Source organism: Felis catus, chromosome X (genome assembly GCF_018350175.1).
Source record: "Felis catus isolate Fca126 chromosome X, F.catus_Fca126_mat1.0, whole genome shotgun sequence".
NCBI classification, from domain to species: Eukaryota; Metazoa; Chordata; class Mammalia; order Carnivora; family Felidae; genus Felis; species Felis catus.
The window spans coordinates 73,923,593-73,930,548 of NC_058386.1; positions in this window are offsets into that span (position 1 = coordinate 73,923,593).

A 6,956-nucleotide genomic window follows, 5' to 3' on the forward strand; every position below is an offset into this window, starting at 1 on the left:
AAAAGCACCCAGTGGTACACATTAACGTATAAGTACACTCCACCCTCAACACCCATGCACATGCACACACACACACACACACACACACACACACACACACACCTTGACCTAAATTTATTGTAATAGACGAATATAGGTTTTTAAGCTGCCATGTTCTTAACTAGTACTGATGTGCTTTTTTTAAGTTTTTAAATATTTATTTTTGAAAGAGACAAACAATGTGAAAGCAGGGGAGGGGCAGAGAGAGAGGAAGATACAGAATCTGAAGCAGGCTTCAGGCTCTGAGCTGTCAGCACAGAGCCCAACAGTGGGCTCAAACATACTAACTATGAGACCATGACCCGAGTTGAAGTCGGCTGCTTAACAGGCTAAGCCACCCAAGTGTCCCTTCTTTTTAAAAAAATGTTAATTTTTTTTATTTGAGGGAGAGCACACGTGTGAGCAGGGTAGGGGCAGAGAAAGAGGGAGAGAGAGAATCCCAAGCAGGCTGTGCACTGTGAGCATGGAGCCCGATGTGGGGTGTGATCTCAGGAACTGAGAGATCATGAACTGAGCTGAAATCAAGACTCAGATGCTTAACTGTCTGAGCCACCCAAGCACCCAAGTACTGATGGTTTTCAATTAATATTTTAAAAATTTTTTTTCAAAGTTTTTATTTATTTTTGGGACAGAGAGAGACAGAGCATGAACGGGGGAGGGGCAGAGAGAGAGGGAGACACAGAATCAGAAACAGGCTCCAGGCTCCGGGCCATCAGCCCAGAGCCTGACGCGGGGCTCGAACTCACGGACTGCGAGATCGTGACCTGGCTGAAGTCGGACGCTTAATCGACTGCGCCACCCAGGCGCCCCTCAATTAATATTTTAAACATCAAATATAATACATTGTCAACAGAAAAGACAACTTTATTCACTTTAGTTATTTCTTTACCACTTTTATCTGTTTTATAAAACAGATGCCAATTATCTTTTATTGTTCCAATAACACACACACACACACACACACACACACACAAATAAATGCTGGGAGTCAACAGGAAGTTTAGCATTCTTCTGCCAAAGTGTTATTCATTACACCTAGCAGGTGATTTATATACAGTATACAGAAATATGTAAGACAAAATCAGGAGACCCCCATAGATGAGTGTAACTAACACCATGTTTAATGTAAATGGGATGCTTCTTCTTTCCTCTCTGTCTTTTCTTAAATATTTGTTTCCACACTGGAGTTTACTGAAATTGCTGTTCATTAGTAATGGAAGGCATATACTATTCCTACCTCTAGTGCAGAGTTATCTGTTGTACTAAATCTCTCAACTTAGCCAGAGAACACATGATGGTATATTTTGTTCTTTCTTTTTCTTTTTTACATGAGATAAAAATAAAATGAAAAGCCCCAGAAAAATTAATGGTACACATAATGAATTATCTAGGGTCTACTTTACATCCAGAGACCAGTATGTTAAAATCAGAATATTTAGAACGGAATTGATCATCTTCATCCAACACAGTTGTGATAGACAGAATTCCAAAATGCACGTCTCTCAAGATATATGTCCTAAACTCTGGGACTGTGAATATGATGAGATGCTTGTGATTATGTTACATTAAGTGGCAAAAGGAATTTTGCAGATGCAGTTAAATTTACTAATCAGTTGACTTAGAGTTAATCAAAAAAGTGATTATCTGGGTGAGCCTGATTTAATTACATAAGCCTTTTTAAAAGCAGAGAATTTTCTCTAGCTAGTAGCAGAAGAGGATGTCAGACAGATTCAAAATGTGAGAAGTATTTTCACTGCAGAGATGGAGGGGATCATGGACCAAGGACCTAAGCGTGGCCTCTAAAAACTAAGAGTAATCCCTGTTGACATCATCAAGAAAATGGGACCTTAGTCTTATTACTAATTGTTTTGAAAAACCTGAATGAGTTTGGAAGCAAATTCCTTCTCAGAGATTCCAGATAAAAGCAAGCCTGGCAAACACGTTAATATCAGCCTGATGATACCGTAGGCAAAGAACCCAATCAGGCTTGCTTAAACTTCTAACTTATTCAATTGTGAGATAATAAATGAATAGTTTTAAGCTGCTAAGTGTGTGGCAACTTATTATACAACCACAAAGCCTAATGTAGCATTGATTTTAATAGATAAGGAAACTGAGTCCCAGAGAGGTCTACAAATATAAAATAATTTGTCTCACTCTTCATTCTTCACATCCCACCCAATACTTGCATTGTGTTTCTCTATTGGCAACTGCCTGCAAATTCCACAAAACAAAAATATATAATTAGTTTTAAATGGTCAAATACCCATAAAACAAAAAAAAACTGACAAGGAAATAACACATGAATTGCTGAATTGTCAAATGTACTAATGGGGGAATTATTACTATACATCTCCATATTCTAATTAATTGAAACCACTTTACTTTTAGCTTTGGCAATAATAAAATGATTAGACTCCCCATTTTAATAGATCCAGAATCATTTGGTTTCCATAATTGCTTCTCAACATACATATTCTACTAATTATTTCAAAACAACCTCTAGAGATAAGCTTAATTACTCTGATTTAGCTAGTTTCACTATTTCATATTGAATGAACATGCAAAGTCCTTATGTGTTTACAAATTTCAGAAATAAATATAAAATCAACTATCTTTGTATAGATAGACCTAAATGAGCCTTAAAAATATATCAACTTAATGGAGTTTTAGTAATCCTATGAAGGAAGAGAGAAATTGCTATTGTGCCTCTGGGATATGTCATTTGCTTGAGTTAGCACATGTTTGCTCTAAACATTTTTTTGGGCATAAGATAAATATCTAACAATGGCTATATTAGAATCCTACAGTCAAATAAAGTGGAACATTTTAAGTGAAACTTCAAGATGTGTCCAGGTTATTTATTTGAAGTGTGTGTGTGTGTGTGTGTGTGTGTGTGTGTGTGTGTATCTTTATGTATGCTTCTTGGTGTTATCACTGGTAAAACAAAAGTGAATTGAGTGATGTGGATCACGGAGGTAAGTTAATGTCTTATAAAAAAGTCACCGAATGAGGTAGCAGTCAGGAGGTTTGACTAGTCGTTTATGAACCCTGTTTCCAAGTCTGTTTTCTCTTATGATCTATAATGTCCCTTCCACTTACAGAAATATTTTATAGGTGGGCCTAATTAACTGCCTTTGCTTTCTATATAAGATATTTTCCTTGCAGTTATAAATACTATTCTTCCTCTTTAATTATAACATTTATGATGATTAAAGCATTATAATGCTCAAGATTATAAAAAGAATGGATCTATCCTTTTTAATCAGTGGTACTTGAGTCTGATCAATCTTCCTTTTGGTTCCATCCTCCTTTGACACAAATTGTTTCCTTTTATTCAAATTTTGAGCACTCAGTTCATCTTTAAGATTTGAAACTCCACTTTCATGGACCATGAAACAGAAGGATTTGTATTTTGTGGCAATAAATCATTATTTTTGACAAAATACTCTTTACTCCTATGTGCATCTGTATCTCAGTGGTTGGTATACAAGAACATACTGGTATATTTGTGCCAAGTGTACTGATTATATTAAGTGAAAATACCTACCTATAATACTCATTTTGTTGAGTCAAGTATGAGTATTTACTCTGATAAAATCAAAATAATATTTTTAACTAAAGTAATAAAAATGATTAATTTTCTATATGTAAGCTTTAATATGTCAGGTCTGGACCACAGTGAGACAAGATTTCTCTATCAGAGTAATTTGCATGAATTTGAGAGTGAGCACCTCTAAATTTTGTGCCCTAGGTACCTCACCTCAACCTAGTTCCAGCCCTGTAATGTAAATTAACTGGTTTTTATATTATTTAAATTTGAATCACTTCTTTTGTTCAACAGCTATATTGAAGACAATTATGGATGTATAAAATTGCCATGTAAGTATGCATTTTCAATATTTGGGAAAAAAGGACAAACATGTAATATCTTATACAAATTGTATTTGAAGGTACCAATTAACGAGCTCATCAAACACAAACACTTTCATTCAAATGACGGATTGTTTATTTTTTATGAATAATTGTTATTTTTATGAATTGATTTTCCCATGGACATGGGAAGTAGAGTGAACCTAATATAATTATTGAAATGGCCATACATATGTAGTACCAACAAAGGAAAGCTCAAATGCTTATAAGATTGGATTAGCTTATAGTATTTTTGGAATTTTGTGATTTTTACTTCCAAATAAATATCTTTAAAAGTTACAAAACAATAAAAAGCTGTGTTTGAATTTCAGGTAGTGAATTTTTATTAATTTGGAATTTCTGAAACAAAAATAAGTACCTTCAAAACATTACAAAATATGCTAGCTTTAGTTCTGTTTTTAGGTTTCCCAAAATAAGTTATAAATTAGTAATAGTTGTATGAGGTCAATATCAAACTCTTATGATAGATTTTTCTGAATTTTATCTCATAACGATATATGGTGTGTTTTTTTTTAACTAGCCTAGCTGCTTTATACGTTTTTAAGTTCACCAAATAATAATAATTTAAGGAATAAGGTGAGAGTGACATCTTAAATAAAGGTTAGGTACTTTCACAATAAACAAAATGTACATTTGATATTTCTGAATTTTCCAAACTAGACAATGATACAGGGTAATGTGATCTGATATCAAAATCTTTCCAGTATTTTCTTCCTGGGTGTTTTTATATTCTTGCAGCTCATCATGTAATGTCCTCTGTGAGGTTTGCAAATGCCAATATTAAGATGTAACTTACTTTAGGAAGTCAAATTGTGTATATTTAGAGCTCATGAAAATGGTCTTTTTTGTTTGGGTGAACATTTATATGAAGAATTATTAACTTGTTTAAATCTGTGTAGGAATGTTTCCACACAAGACAACTGGAGCTTTTCTATATTAATATTTCATTGTGTATGCAAATCACCAAGTTCAAATAGCAAGACATTTTGTCTGGACCTATAAAATTAGTGTATATCATAGTTCAATATTAGTGTTGATCCTTTCCAACTTCTAATTTCTTCTCTCCACAATTTAAGTAGTCTTTGGGAATTAATAAGTCCCCAAAATGGAAAAAAAATAAGTGTTACTATTTTCATTGTTTCACATAAAGTGAAACTTTTTCATGGTGATGTATATAGAAAAACCAGATACAGAAAAGCCAATGTGCTGATCAACAGTCCTTTAGATTAATTGGAACACTGCATGTCATTAACGGATGCTGTTAAAAAAAAATGTATATTCCAGAGATAATATTTTAATGAAACTGGCTTAAATGTCTGGGTACTACTGGGCACTGACTCTCTGCAAACCAAAAACAGGAGAAGTTATAAAACATGCATTACTGAAGAATGATATTACCTTAGAACTGACAAACTAATCATCTAATGTGCCATCTTTACAGACAAATCAGGAAATAGATGTGACATAACAGTTTCCAAGGTCTCTCTTGAACTGAAGATTTCAACTATTTGTTAGGCAATACAAAGTAAGAGTCTGAATCTAGTGAGGCATCAAAAAGATTGCTAAATTCAATTTTTTAGCCTGAATTACTGTCCTTTGAAATCAGCAAGCCATGATAAATGTTTACACCTTCTTTCATTATATCAAATGAAACTTTTTAAAACTAGCAAAACACTGCAAGATCTTTAAGGGCATTCTTTCAACATATAAAATGCCACACAAATATTGTTAATGCATTTCCTTTTGGTGTCCATTGAGTTTCTTATGACTGTGAATGTCTAGAAGGTGAGATATATTAACAACATATTAGCTAGCAAATGTGACAAAGCAGAGGATCAGAAAGGAGAGGTCAGAGGCACCTGGGTAGCTCAGTCGGTTAAGCGTCCGACTTTGGCTCAGGTCATGATCTCATGGTCCATGAGTTCAAGCCCCGCGTTGGGCTCTGTGTTGACAGCTCAGAGCCTGGAGCCTGTTTCAGATTCTGTGTCTCCCCCTCTCTGACCCTCCCCCATTCATGCTCTGTCTCTCTGTCTCAAAAATAAACAAGCATTAAAAAAAATTACGAAAAAAGAAAGGAGAGGTTATTATTTTTCCAAAGTAGCTGTGGATGGCAACATCTAAGTTTTCAAAATAGTTTTATCTTTGTTTTTAATATGTCATTTTAAAATTATTTTTTTCCATAAAAGTATTTTAGCTATCTAAGATCAATCGTATTTCTACTCAAACTTAACATGGATACAAATTTTGGAGCAAAATTTGTAATGATTTGTTTTGAATAGGCCTGTGTAAAGCTGCCTCTTCTCACAGGAATGAAATTGTTTCATAATATGCTATTTTTTTACTTTATCCTGAATGCTTTGCAGTTTATTTTAATGTTTTATTTTATTCTTTTTGAGAGAGAAAGACAGAGAGAGAGAGAGAGAGAGAGAGAGAGAAACATGAACAGGTGAGGGCAGAGAGAGATGGAGATACAGAATCAGAATTTTCCAGGCCCTGAGCTATCAGCACAGAGCCCAACATGGGGCTTGAACCCATGAGCTGTGAGATCATGACCGGAACCGAAGTCCAATGCTTAATTGCCTGATTCACCCAGGTGCTCTTGTAGTTTATTTTAGGCAAAGCATAGAATCATGTGTTTCACAATATTTTTTGATACATAGGATACTTGATACATGTAAATATGAGTTTCTCTGGTAATACTATTTAGTAAAAATTACTTAAAATTGTACTGGATAAAGAGATTTTAAATGGATTTTTAATGTATATTTCAATTTATGAAATTCTAGTGCTTTACAACATTTCTGTTAGAAAAATCTGCATTATTATTAGCTCATTTCTTTTTCACTGAAATATTTATTTTTAATATTTTTTGCTAAATCTTCATGTCATCTTTAGTGCGTCATAGTTATGTATGATGAAACAAGTAAAGATAAATTACACTATTATTATCAGAAACTTATTGTATATAGGTTAAATTTTTATAA